The following is a 12,280-nucleotide window of genomic DNA, read 5'->3' as shown; positions in this document are numbered from 1 at the left end:
GGGGGAAAGGCCGTGGTGGGGGAAGGATGAGGGGCTGGGCGAGGGGCGGGGCCAGCGGGAGGCCAGGAGAAAGGGAGGCGGTATCAGAGGATATGATTGGAGAGGGGCTGGGCGAGGGGCGGGGCCATCTGGAGGCCAGGAGAAAGGGAGGCGGTATCAGAGGATATGATTGGAGAGGGGCTGGGCGAGAGGCGGGGCCACAGGGACAGGCGAGGGGTGGGGCGGGGCCACAGGGCCGGGCGAGGGGTGGGGCGGGGCCACAGGGCCGGGCGAGGGGTGGGGCGGGGCCACAGGGCCGGGCGAGGGGTGGGGCCACAGGGAAGCCTTGGTGGGAGGGGCGGGGCTACAGGGAATGCACGGCGTGATAGGCGGGGCCAGATACGTGGGCGGGGCCGAAGGCGGGGCAAGGGGCGGGATAGAAGCCGCGGGAATAGAGGGAACGGGGCTGCAGGAGTGGCGGGAATATAAAGGGCGAGGCTGTGAGATAAGAAGGTCTGTATACAGAGCCGTGGAGCTGCTAGCCATCAATTGGAAACAGAAAGTATTTGAAGCGTTCAACAGCTTGGGCAGCATCTGTGGAGAGAGAAGCAATGTTAACTGGGAAAAGTTAGAAGTGAAACAAGTTACCAGAGAAAGTGGAGAGAAAATGGGAGATTTTGTTTAAACTGCGGATGCTGGAAATCTGTTGCGCGAACTGAAAATGCTGGAAACACTCAGCGGGTCAGGTAGCATCTGTGGAACGAGTGGAGACACAAGAGAAACTGCAGATGCTGGAACCTGGAGCAACACCCAAGATGCTGGAGGAATTCAGTGGGTCAGGCAGCATGTGTTGGGGGTAATGGACAGTTGACGTTTCGGGTTGAGATCCTTCATCTGGACTGAAAGATAAAGGGGAGATTGCTAGTATAAAGAGGTGAGGGGGATGGTGGGGCAAGAACTGGCAAGTGATGGGGGAATCAGGTTGGAGGCTGTGGAGGGAAGATCTCCTGAAGTGATGAGATCTGTAAAGGTTTTGGAGACAGTGGCCCGATGATCGTTGATGTGGTAATAGTCAAGGAATGGGTATGAGGAGGTGTCTGAGAGCTGCCACCTAGCCTAGCACCCTCTTCATCTGCCCATCACCCTCTCACTCCTCCCACTGTGTCCCCTCCTCCCATGGTTCCCATCTGCCTACCCCACCTCCCTTATTTGATACCCTGCTTCACCTCCCTTTCTGATCAGATTCCATTATCTGCAGCCCTGTGTTGCCTCCAGCTATCATCTCCCAGCCTCTGTCGCTATTTCCACATCCCCCCCCCCCCCCAACCATCTACCTATCACTCCTCCTTGCCTGGATCCACCTTTTGCTTGCCAGCTCTTGCTGCACCCCTTCCCTTCACTTCTTTATACTGGTTATCACCTCTCTATCTTTTAGTCCAAATGAAGGGTCTTGATGTGAAACCTGTCATTTTTCTCCACAGATGTTGCCTGACCTGCTGAGTTCCTCCTGCTTCTTGTCTGTGAAATGAGTTATTGTTTCATGTGCTAGCCTTGTTTCTTTTAAGAGAACAGAAGGGATTGAATGACATAAGTGGCGGTGGTGCTGGCTGAAAGACATGGTAAATAACAAAAGATGTGTTTGTAAAAGATGTAATTGGGGCGAGATGAATAAACTCAATACTGCATCCCGAAGGCTGCAATGTGCCAAATCAGAAGATGAGGTGCTATTGCTGGAGCTTTCAATGAGCTTCATAGCTATGGCGCAGAAGTCCAAAAACAAAGAGGGCAGATTGGGAATGGGATGGAGAGTGAAAGTGATATGCAATTATGGGATCTCTTCCTTCCATCTGAAGGAGTGGAGGGGACTCAGTGAAACATCTCCTGTGAATTGTTATACACCTGGCCTTTTATCTCCTCCCTTCGGATCATGCAGGAACTTTGGCCTTTGTGTTTGGTGTTTATGATGTGACCTCCCTGTCATTATGGAAACAAAATACAGAATGGTTGACTGCTCTGCAGAACACCTCTGATTAGGCTGTAAGGGTGACCCTGAACTTCCAGTTGCCTTCTCTAATGCTCCATTCTAATCTTACACTGCTCCTATGAAGCTTAACGTAAGCTTGAGGAACTGCACTTCGAGCTACAATTTGGCACCTTCAGGACTCAATGTTGAAATCAGCGGTTTGAGATAATCAGCCATTCCAGTCTTGTAGTTCACACTTACAGCATTTAGTTTTGTTTCTCTCTTTTGGTATTTCAGACTTAATCTGTTGTCACCCATTTCTACTTGCCTTTTGTTCTTCTCTAGCCTTTACTCCTCCTTTCTTTGCTCTGTCTTTGGAAGAAACATTTTACCAAGAACCTTCTGCTCTTTCAGGTGGATATAAAAAAGATCCCAAGACACTATTTGGAAGAAAATTAGGGAAGTTGAAGTTATTCTTAGTCTTCCAACCAATATTTATTCCACAAGCATTATTGCTAAAATTTATTATCTATTCCTTCTCCGTGGATTGTCACCTTGTCATGGTGGAGAAGCTTGTGCGGTCCTGAGATCCTGAGACCGATGCCGTCTGGAGCTATGCTCCTGATAGGGTCACCCATGGCAGTAAGGTCAATGGTGAGGTCCCTGACAAAGAACAATCCAACCAAGGCCTCAGCGGTGGAACAGGCAGACGAAGTTATTTCGAACTCAACGGCTGTGAAGGCGGATGAAGGCTGCAACAAATCCATCAGCTCCAATCGTCATGGTTTCCATGCCATTGGAATCAGTTGGTTGATTTGTGAAGTATCGTGTGCTTTTTGTAGTGCGACATCAAGTACACATTAAACAAATACACACACAGGCGTCTTCACTCTGTGGGCTTAATTTTCAGAGCCAAGATTGGACTCATAAGCCACTTGAGAGCCCATAAATAGATCAACGGAATGAAGACCATCATCCTTGACCTTGAGGGATAGCCACGACGATGATTATCTATTAATCATACTCCTTCTGTCTGCTGTGCACAGATTGTTTCTAACATTACAACAGTGACTACATTTCAAAATTGCACCAATGGCTCTGCAGTGCTTTGGAGCATTGAGATTGTTAAAGATGTTAGTTTACATTAATATACTACATAAATACAAATTGTACTGGTTGACATATGGTAACGTTTGGTGCTCAGATCTGTGTATGTCTATTGGGTGGGCTATACAAGGAGGTAAAAGCTACAGGCTATTGCTGGACTACAGTTCATTGCAAGAGTACGATTGAACCTTAGCACCTAATAGCTGGACCAATAATAGTGGGATGTATCCCAATGTCACTAGAAAGAAGTCTTTGCTACTCATTTGCTACCATCAATCTATCACAAGATCCAAATAAACAATGTAGCATGAAACTAAAATGGGATCTGGTTATTGTGATAGCACCTATGACGCATACTGGCAATAAAAACAATGAAACTAGCCTGTAGGAGAGGGTTTGGGTGAGTAATGTTATTATCTGATGAGATCAAACTACTTCTATTGAGGTGCTCGGTGTGACCAGCACCATAACGAATACAAATATCTTATGTTAGTAGGGTATAAGAGGTTGAAAACTGCACAATAAGTGGTTAGTGAAAGTCAGTCTGAATTACAGATGGCACAGTAGCACAGCTAGTAGAGCCCCTGCCTCATAGCTCCAGTGACCTGGATTCAATGCTGACTCCAGTGCTGTCTGCATGGAGTTTGCATATTGTCTCTGTGTCCATGTGAGTTTCCCTGGAGTTCTGTGGGTTCCTTCTGCATCTCAAAAGTATGCAGATAGGTAGATTAATTGGCCACTGTAAATTGCCTTTTATGGGGCAGCTTTGATGGGAATGTGGGGAGAATAAAGTAGGATTAGTGTCAATCGGTGCTTGATAGTTAAGGAGTCTTCGAGTTATACAGCACAGAAATGGGGCCCTTCAGCCCACCAAATCTGTGTTAACCATCTAGCACCCATTTACACTAATACCCCACATTCCTGTAAACTCCTGTCAGATTCTACCAGTCCTCTATACACTAGGGGCAACTTACAGTGCCCAATTAACCTACTAAACCACAAATCTTTGGGATGTGGGAGGAAACTGGAACATCTGGAGGAAATCCACATGCTAACTCCACACGGCTGGCACTGGAGGTCAGATTAGAATTTGGGTCACTGGAGCTGTGAGGCAGCAGCTCTACCCTCTGAGTTCCTCCAGCAGTTCGTTGTTACCTCTGCCAGCTGCTTCATAGTGCCAGTTGATGTGGACTTGGTGGGCCGAAGGGCTGTTTCCATGCCATGTGACACAGCGACTTCCTGGAAATTCAATGAGCACATCCTTTCATCCAAGTGCATGTATAACAGTCCCAGATGATTTCTTGACATCTTTGTTTACTGGGAATGGAAAGGTGATGAGGAAGGACTGACTGTCTTCTGTTTTTGATCAGAATGATAGATATGAAATTCAAAACAGTAGGTTTGATTCAGGAGAATGATGAAATGCAAAGGTGGCTAAAGAATTGGATGAAATAAACCCCCAAAATACTTGGACATTCCCCTTCCTCATTATGCAAATACTGTGCTGTAATGGAGTTTATAGAAGCTGCAGTGACAGTGAACAACACAACCAAGCAATCTGAAACGTAAGCAGGAAACCATCTGTCTGAGACTGGTGGCCATACCCACAGGGCAGTCATTAACAGCTGCATGGTTAGTTGAAACTCTGATAAAAGCTCACTCAGCCTGGATCAGCAACCGTCTGCTCTCTGTTCTTGCTTTTGTCCTTCAACAAAAGGGCAAATTCTCAGTCATCATCTTGGAAGAGATTAAGAAAATTATAGCAGGAACAGCAGCAGTTTCCAGCACTGATTTTTCTATTTTCATTTTAATATTGGGTTCAAAACCAACTCCTGTCTGTGGACTGAATACCTGAAAAGCTAACTGGGGTGCTGGAGAGGGTAGGAATCTGTTATGTTGCTGCTATTGGTAAGGTTGATGATGTTGTTGCTATGGCATGCCAATGTAATTTTTTATGCTGTAAATAACTAAAACATTGTTTTATGTTTTTATCCCCCAACTGTTCCTCCAATTCCTTTTCTTCTTATGCAGAAAATACTCATGATATAGATTCACCATGGTCATACTGAATGGCTTAGCAGGCTCAAGGGACTGAATGACCCTGTTCCCGTGTTCCCCGTGGCCATCCAATATCTGTGAACCTAGACAGTGAACTATTAACTTTTTCTTGGTGGACTAAAGCCTTTTCTCTCCTCTTTGTGAACTCGCACGTATCTGAGTGAACTGCATGCCGATTAGGACTAGAATTGGGGGTATCGTCAATTTTCCTTACCATATCTGTAGAAAGTTCAGTTAAGAGTATAAACCTGGAGTTCACCCTGGAGTCGGCTTCAGATTCACCTTTGATTCATCTCAGATTCGCCCTGTTTAAGGGCAGTAAGATGGATGTTACTTAAATTGTTTCTTCCTTGCCTCCAATGCTGTTTCACCAGCAGCTCCTCAGACAGTTCGGCATTTAAACAAGTTGCATGGTAACAGAACCTCCACTAGAGGGGAGGGTATAATTATCTCCCACAGTCCATGATAAACTCATTCGGCCAAATTGCTTTACAAATGTGGAGAAAGGAACTTGTGATAGAACAAGTTGACAGGATGTAAGATCTGAATATATTAATAATATATTAATATTAATATTAATACATTATAATATATTAATCCTGTGATACCACAGGCGAAAATCGCAGAATATATCCACACAGGATCACAATTCAATGACAGACCAAAATAAATATTTTCTTTGTTCCTTCAAGACTGTCCTTTAGTTATCTTGTCTGCACACACAAGGAGGCTAAATTGGAGTTAACCTTTTTCATTTACTTTGGAAATGCAAATATTTTATTGTGTAATGTTTGAGGTGATGTGATTTGTTCTTCAGAGGGGATGATTTGTTGTATCTCCCTGTTTACACTGATTCCATTCATGTCTTTAAAAAGTCCAATTTAGTCAGGAATCTTCTCCCACATCGAGTGCAGATGAGCTCAAACTTTTGGAGATGTGACATTTGATCTCTTGTCAAGAAATACACGTATTCTCCTGTTTTATTTTGTCTGTGTTGTGTATGTTTCGTAGTCAGTTGATCCTCTAATGACTAGTTTTCTCCAGACTTTATGATCTTAAGCAACCTGTGCCTGGTTGTCAACATCAATATTTGAGTGCTTCATTATTGATTTCAAGCAATCTCTGTAACTTTAATGAATTTTTCCATTTCTTGGCCACTTGCCTTCATGAGCTCACCACAGAATTTCTTGGCATGAAGTCCTCGGTTGGGCTTTCATGACCAACGCATTCACACTGCATCATTGCACATTGTTGAATTTTTCTGTCTGTGTTTTCACCTGTCATCTATTCTCACAACTCTCTGAGCCAGGTTGGATGGAAGTGGTTGAATTACTTCAGGAGACGGCCATATGTCGTGCTGTGTCAAATGTACGGTGGTGGTGTGAGGGACATAGCGCTGTAGAGATTCAGCTTGATCTTTAAGCTGATACTGTACCTCTTCGCCCAGAGTTGTTCACTTTGACAATTCCATTTGTAAGCTCTCTGCCCATGACAGTATCTTCTGATGATGTACTTTACAAGTCGGCAAGTGTCTCTGCCGGATTTGGAGGATATAATAGGTGGGGTATAAGATTTTGTGGCTGATTTCTGAATTTTTTAAGCTGACCAGAGGCCCTAATGAGAGCTTGTCGCAGCAAAGTGATCCATGGTCACTAATCTACCTTGATCCCAAAACCATTGAGACATCTGTGTTGGTCAGATTAATTGACTGCTGCCCACCTCCTGTCATTAATCACTACAGGTTGTTTTACCTGTGGTCATACACCAGAAATCTCGAACCTCCTAGACCTCCTGTCTAACCTAACCTGAAGATCTGAAATATTTAATTGAACAAATGTGCCCAGAACACAGCTGTATAGGGGGAAAAAAAGCACAAAAATATGTTTGTTGCATGCTGTCAGTTGGGGACTGGTGCACGTTACAGGAACATTTGACAGGAAATAGGAGAAAAGGGATATATTACGTAATACATATGTTTCATATTAACAATTTTCATATTGCATTTACACTTGAACAAAAATGTTTTCAACTGTCTCTTAGCATCAAATATTGCATTCAGTATTCTTGCTACTGGTTCAGCAGAACAGAACCCCTGCCAGCCCCAGTCCTAAGCTGGGGACTCTGCTTATATCCTTTACGTGACATGACTGGTTATTTTTCAGACACTAGTCAAAAGTTATCCACCAGAATGCAAAATGGTGCAAAAACTGCTTAACCAAGAGGTTCATGAGGCCCATCTAGGACAAGCAGCTCTACTTGATCAACTTAATTCTCCAGGTCTTACTGTATTTACCCTGTAATGGCTGGGCCGCCTGGAGATGAGGATCTCTGCTCACAGGGTTAGCACCAGCAGCTGTTGTACAAAACGTTCTGCGAACTGGGAGGCTACCTGTGAGCAGAAGAAGAAGAAGAAGAAAGTGCAGGGACGAGGTGGAACCCAAAACACTGGGGAGGGCTTCACAGAGGGGAGATGAACTGGAACAAAATAAAAGCTGAAAATGCAGAGGGTACTTGGCAAAGAAGGTAGCAGCCAGTTCGGATGAATAGTCATTGATCTGAACATAGTCCTATGTTGTAGATTCAGCAGGTGTTTGATATACATGCTCTACTGCACTCTTCATTGAAATAGTTCATGGTCAGCTGAGGGATAGGATGGGGCATGAGGTTACAGGTTGTGCTAAATTATAATTTTGCTGCTGTTGATGGCTTGATGGATTCCCTGTTTTGAAGTGCTAGATCTGTACTGAATCTATCCCAGGATCTCGTGCCACACAACATGATGGAGGATTTCTTTTGTGTGAATATTGCCTATTTGGACTTTAGCAAGGCCTTTGGCGAGGTCCCGCATGGTAGGCTGGTCTGGAAGGTTAGGTCCCATGGAATCCACGAAGAGCTAGTTTGGTGGATTCAAAATTGGCTGAGGTAGGAAGCAAAGGGTGGTGGTTGAAGGTTGTTTCTCGGAATGGAGGACAGTGATTAGTGGTGTGCTGCAAGGGTCGGTGTTGGGACCCTTGTTATTCGTTATTTATATAAAGAACATAGAGCACTACAGCACAGTACAGGCCCTTCGGCCACAATGTTGTGCCAGCATTTTATCCTTCTCTAAGATCTATCTAACCCTTCCCTCCCACACAGCTCCCCATTTCTCTATCATTCATGTGTCAATCTAAGAGTCTCTTAAATGTCCCTAATGTATCTGCCCCCACAACCTCTGCAGGCAGTGCGTTCCACGCACCCACCAGTCTCTGTGTAAAAAAAACTTACCCCTGACATCCCCCCTATAGCTTCCTTCAATCACCTTAAAATTATGCCCCCTCGTGTTATCCATTGTCACCCTGGGAAAAAGTCTCTGACTGTCCACTCAACCTATGCCTCATCATCTTGTACACCTCTATCAAGTCACCTCTCATCCTCCTTCTCTCCAAAGAGAAAAGCCCTAGCTCTCTCAGCTTTTCCTCATAAGACATGCTCTCCAATTCAGGCAACATCCTGGTAAATCTCCTCTGCACCCTCACTAAAGCTTCCACATCCTTCCTATACTTGGTTTGGATGTGAATGCACAATGCTTGATCAGTAAGTTTGTGGATGACATGAAATTAGGAGGTTATCGTAGATTACAGGGGGATCTTGATCAGTTGGGGAAGTGGGCCGAGGAGTGGCAAATGGATTTCAATACAGATAAGTGTGAGGTGATGCATTTTGGAAAGTCAAACTAGCATAGGACCTGTACTATGAATGGTAGGGCACGAGGGAGTGTAATGGAACCATTACACTTATACTAGGAGTATAAGTGCACAATTCGTTGAAAGCAGCATCACAGGTAGACGGGGTGGTGAAAAAGGCATTTAACATGCTGGCCTTCATCAGTCAGGGCGTTGAGTATAGGAGTGGGGATATTATGTTGCAGTTGTATAAGTCGTTGGTGCGATTGCACTTGCATACTGTGTACAGTTTTGGTCCCCCTGTTATAGGAAAGGTGTGGTTAAACTGGAAATAGTGCTGAAAAAATTTACGAGGACAATGCCAGGACTAGAGGGCCTGAGTTATAGGGAGAGGTTGGCCAGGCTAGGTCATTATTCCTCGGAACATAGGAGAATAAGGGGCGACCTTATAGAAATGTTTATAATTACGAGAGGCAAAGATAAGGTGGACAGTAACATTCTTTTCCCCAGGGTAGGGGAGTCCAAAACTAGGGGGCATAGATTTAGAGTGAGAGGGGAAAGATTTAAAAGGGATCTGAGGGGCAACTTTTTCATGCAGAGGGTGGTGATTATATGGAACGAGCTGCCAGGGGAAGTGGTTGAGGCAGGTACAATAGTATAATTTATGAAGCACTTAGATGAGTACATGCAGGGGCGGGGCTTAGAGAGATATGGGGCAAACGCTGGAAATTGGGACCAGCTGGGTGGGCACCGTGGTCAGCATGGACTCAATGGGCTGAAGGGCCTGTATCCATGCTGTATTGCTCTCTGACTCTATGAAGATGGGGTTTATCTCCATCGGCCTACTTAATAATCATTTCTAATTATAATGTCATTGATCTGTGTGCGACAGGTAGATTGGTGAGAATAGGAATGAGTATGTTTCTCCCTTTGTGTTATTTCCTTCACCTGTCCACCTGTCCATTCTGGCAAATGTGTCTTTTAGTTTTCAACCAGCTTGGTCAATGCTACCAAATCAGGATGGTTGGACACCAGAGGTTCTCTTTGTGTCCCTTATTTTACTTGTGGTTGTAAACTCTTTTGGCACCACAACAAGCAAGGCATGGAATGCTTTCACTTTTATTACTCTAGCACTCACAGTTCTATCCAGAGGCTACAAATTTATATAAAAGATAAAAGGCATTCCTGCAAAGACGAAAGGGAGATAGAAAAAAGAGAGAAAGGAACATGTGTTTTAGAATGCTTTTCATATTAAAAGTGCATCTCTCAGATAATATTATGCTTTCCTTCAGTATGTATTTCCAGGGTAGTTTTCCTGTGTACACAAAATATGAGACAAATAGCTTCATTTAATTGTTTCCATATCTGTTCTGGTATGTTCTTATTTAAGTAAATATACAGAAAAATCAACAGCAAAACAAAAAACAAATGAGTCAAAATTATAAAATATTGTTGGAAAGGTCAGTGCTTGTGAACAATTTTCTGCTTTATAGTCAAAGACCTGAATGCTCGCTCGTATTTTGGTAGGATGGAAGGTTAAAATGTTAATGTCAAACCCAACTCCATCCTGCTTCCTCTTGGTTTAGTGGTTGCTGAATAGTGTCAAGCAACCAATCTGCTCCCTGGAGGTGAGTCATAATATAAGCCTTAGATTCAATCTGCATTTTGAATTTATTTCAGAAGCTAAAAGGTATTGACTGCGGATCCAACAAGTGTTTCACTTAGGTGATCCAGTTGATCGCTCCTATTCCTTCCTATTGCTTGTCACCGCACCATGTCACCTACTTTCCAAAGCCCCTCCCGCCGCCCTACCTCAACCCTCAACCCTATATTCTTAGCTCAGCTTTACTGTCAGTGACCTGATCTTGAAATAGACTGTATCCAGTCTTGACCTTGAAACAGCTAGCTGTCAGATATCCATGATTTTAATGACTACTTAGTACAATGAGTCCATACCAGCTCCGGGCAAAGCAATCCTCTCAGTCCTATTCCCCTTTCACTTATTTCCTTGTAGCGCTGCAGTTTATTCTCTCTGACATGCCCACCAACTTCCTTTTGATTCATTTGCCACTTACCCACACATGAGAGCTAATTTACCATAGATAAATTAACCTTCTAGTCTATTTTTTGAATGTGTGTGGAACTACAGCACCAGCAGAAACCCACATGGTCACAGGGAGAATGTGCAAACTCCACACAGACAGCACCCAGAGGTCGGGACCGAACTTGAGTTGCTGGAGCTGTGAGGCCACAGTGGACTCTCTCCTCCCCTACTACTGGTTCTTTTCTCTTTTTTTCTTTTTTTTTTCTTTTTTTCTCTTTATATACTACAAACATCCAATTGATACTAACAAAATACAAGTGAGAAATTAAATGCTATATCTAGAGAATTCGTATTAGCTAAACCTGATGGTTTGCATTCTTAAAAAATATAGCTAGAGATAATGAATGCATTCGTCTTAATTTTCCAAAAATACTTAGATTTTGGAGAGGTACCAAAGAATTGAGAGAGTTCCAGTATTATATCCTTACTTAAAAAGAGTGGGACGAAAAAGCAGTTAACTATAGGCCGGACAATGTTTAATATTTGAGACGTGTTAGAACCAATTATTAAGGAAGTAATAGTAGAACATTTGGAAAGTTGTAATCGGATCAAGTAGAGTCAGCATAGCTTCATGAAGGGGAAATCGTGTCAGACGTGAACACAAGAAAATAGGAGCCGGAGTAGGCCACCAGAACCCTCAAGCCTGCTCCACCATTAAATTTATCATGGCAGATCTATAGTGGCCTCAGCTGTTCTATGCCAATTCCCCTTCCCAATTCCTTCATCTCTCATATAGTTATCCATCTCCCATCTGAATTGCATATAATGATCTACTCTTCACCACCCTTGGGTGTAGAGAATTCCAGAGATTCACTACTCTCCAAGAGACATTCCTACACACCTCAGTTTTAAATGACCAGCCCCTTATTTTGTAGCTATTTGCCTTTATTTGTGACTCTCCCGCTAGTGAAAATATCTCAACATCTACTCTGTTGAGCCCCCTAAGGATCTTGCATATTTGAATAAGTTTACTCCTCACTTACCAAGGAGTTCGTGTCCTTCAAGGAGGACTTTTTTTTTTGGTTCTTTTGAGGAAGTATCAGCCAGAGTGGATAGAAGGGAACCAGATGATGTAATATATTTACATTTTTAAAAGTTTGCAAGGTGCAAACTTTTAGTAGAGGTAAGGATGTCATTTTCAGGTTGGTAACCTGTAACCAATGCAGTGCCACAGGGATCAGTGATGGGATTGTAGCTGTTTACTGTACATTTTAATGATTTAGAGAAAGGAAATCTCAATGCACTGCAGCCAACTGTGTGGATGATACAAGAAGTGGTGGGGTGGGAGCAGGGGCAGGATACAAGTTCTGAGGAGTATACGGTTTACAGAGAGATATTAATAGAGTGCATAGGCAAAATGTTGGTAAATGGATGGTAATGTTTTCACTTTGGAGGGAAAATGAATTA

Source organism: Pristis pectinata, chromosome 4, assembly GCF_009764475.1.
Source record: "Pristis pectinata isolate sPriPec2 chromosome 4, sPriPec2.1.pri, whole genome shotgun sequence".
In the NCBI taxonomy this organism is placed as follows: domain Eukaryota; kingdom Metazoa; phylum Chordata; class Chondrichthyes; order Rhinopristiformes; family Pristidae; genus Pristis; species Pristis pectinata.
The sequence above is the reverse complement of the archived record's forward strand: the minus strand, read 5'-3'. Positions refer to the sequence as shown.